Genomic DNA, 2,811 nt, shown 5'->3' with positions numbered 1-2,811 from the left:
CACATGGGAAATGCAGGATAATTATTAAAACATTAAAACTGATAACAAAATTTAATAAGGATGTTAGTTATAAAATTAATATACCAACACATCTACATCACCAATCAGTCTCAAGGTACAATCAATACACAGGATATCATTCGAAGAGACAAACTCAAATATAGGAGACACATGGAGGAATTAAACTAATGATGAGTATAGAGAACCACGGGCTTCCCTGGTGGCTCAGATGATGAAGAGTCCACTTGAACGCAGGAAACCCGGGTTCAAACTCTGGGTTGAGAAGATCCCCTGAAGAAGGGAATGGCTACCCACTCTGTATGTTTGCCTGGAGAATTCCAGGGACAGAGGAGCCTGGTGGGCTACAGTCCATGGGGTTGCAAATAGTCTGACACGACTGAGTGACTGACACTTTGTCAACCCTAATCTCCCAATTCACCCCACCCCTCCACGTCCTCACGTCCATTCCCTACCTCTGCATCTCTAGTCCTGCCCTGCAAACAGGTTCATCTGTACCATTTTCCTAGATTCCTCATATAGGCGTTAAAATACATTATTTGATTTTCTCTTTCTGATTTACTTCACTCTGTATGATAGACTCTCTCTCCCCTCCTGCTATCAGTCAAGAACATATTGCCCCAGGGAACAAGGTATTGCCCATACATGCAGGCTTCACCTTGGCGCCAAAACACACCGCATTCTGGAGTCCGCGATCTTGCTCAGCTGACCCTGGAGTTTGAAGCTGAGGTTGCCTGGGGCTCCCGAGCCCAGCCCCCTCCCGTCCTTCCTCCCAGGCCCTGCCTTCCACCTTCCACCGTCTCCATCCATCCCTTTCAGCATCCTCTCTGCTCCTTCCTTCCCACAGGGACAGGCATTTCTGCTTTTGCCTTACACAGGGGCCTTCCTTCCCGGCAGAGCTCAACAGTCAGTCCAAGTGCAGACAAACAGGTCACTTTTCTTAAAAGCCAGACCATGTTGCCATCTTCAGAGAATCTCACCGTGTGCGTCACAGTCTCCCAGATTTACAAGCTTCCTTCCGAGCCACATGGAGGTATCTGAGCTCCTCTTCCCAAGGCTCTTTTGCTATCTCAGGCTTACCTGTCAGTAGCTCCAGCCTCGGAAAAGACCACCATGTCAAAGCCCCTCTCAGGCTCGTTTCTGCCTTCCCAGTGTTCTTCCCTCCCCACTGATGCATTTCATGATTTTCCCATCTGCTTCTTTAATGATCATTAAATCAGTGCCAGGCAGGGTTCAACAGTCATAGGGCTGGGACAGAAGAGGAAAGAAGAAAAGGTTCACTTCTAAGACTTTTTTCTTTTTTGTTGTAGCACTTGGCAAGTGAGATCTTAGTTCCCCAACCAGGGGATGAACCTGCGTTCCCTACATTGGAAGCACAGAATCTTAACCACTGGAGCATGGGGGAAGTCACAAAGCTTCATTTCTAAAATAGACATTCTGGTGCGCTGGGAGGACAGGCATTACAGTAATCAGTACAGAGGCCGTTTTGTTATGGAGAAGTCTGGGTTTGTTTTGCTTTGGTTGTATTTTTCCTGTTGCTCTGTCTCCATAGATATTTTCCGACTTCACAGCAGGAGAGCTGGTTGTGCTGCTTTGCTTGAGGTGGGGAAGTGGCATGTGTGTGTGTGTGTGTGTGTGTGTGTGTGTGTGTGTGTGGTAGTGGGGCTGAAAATCTGATTAGCAATTTCTCTGCACCAAACTCAGCAGCTTTGCCCCGTGGCGACTGGCTCCCGTGGCCAGGGCTGGGCTGGGCCACTGGTGGGGTGACTGCAGTCTTCAGGCCCCCTGCTTTGGTTTCCAAATGGGATCCTCCCCAGGGCAGCCAAGCTGCTGCCTACTGTCAGTCTCTCTGGTCGCATCCTTTACAGATAAGTGGGATGCAGCTCCTCCATATGGGCCATTAATGGTGCAGCTGCCCCGACAGACCAGTGCTCTCGGGGCAGAGGGAGAGGCCTGGCACAGAAAGGCTGTACACTGTTTGTTTGCCCGGCTCCCTGGGGCTTAAGTACGCGCTGATGGGAGCCCAGCAGAATGTCTGAGAACTCTGGCCTGCTGCAGACCAGATCTGCCCGCTCTGGACCTGAGGTCTCAGCATCCCATGCCATCCTCCTTGGGCAGCAAGTGCTCTGCCTGTTTAATCGGGGTATGACATACATGTGGCCTCTGGACCAAGCCTGCGTGGGAACGGCCTTGTCATTTCACAGCAGCATGGATTGGGACAAGTTAATAGATTTTTCTGCATCTCAGTTTCCACATTTGTAAATTGAGGATGCTAATACTCACCTTGGACGGCTGTTACTGTGATGAGTTGAGAAAGTACATATAAAGGAATGAGGGGATGGAAGGGAGGTCCAAGAGGGAAAGGATGTGGGACTTCCCTATAGCTCAGATGGAAAAGAATCCGCCTGCAATGCAGGAGGCCTGGGTTCAATCTCTGGGTCAGGAATATCTCTTGGAGAAGGGAATGGCAACTCACCCCAGCATTCTTGCCTGGAGAATCCCATGGACAGAAGGAGCCTGGTGGACTATATAGTTAATGAGGTTGCCGAGTGGGACACGACTGAGTAATTAACCACTACATTACTATAGCTGATTCACTTCACTGGACAGCAGAAAGTAACACAGTATTGTAAAGCAATTATTCTCCAATTTTAATAAAAGACTTTGTATGGGGCCTGGTAAAAAGGGCCTGGGCTCTGCAATCAGACAAACCTAGGTTGTAATCTCCCCTCTGCCACCTACTGGCGGTGCACCCGGGTCTTGGAAAAGACCTAACATCTTAAAACCCAGAGG

Source organism: Ovis aries, chromosome 26 (assembly GCF_016772045.2).
Source record: "Ovis aries strain OAR_USU_Benz2616 breed Rambouillet chromosome 26, ARS-UI_Ramb_v3.0, whole genome shotgun sequence".
Taxonomy (NCBI): domain Eukaryota; kingdom Metazoa; phylum Chordata; class Mammalia; order Artiodactyla; family Bovidae; genus Ovis; species Ovis aries.
This window is presented reverse-complemented; position numbering follows the sequence as displayed.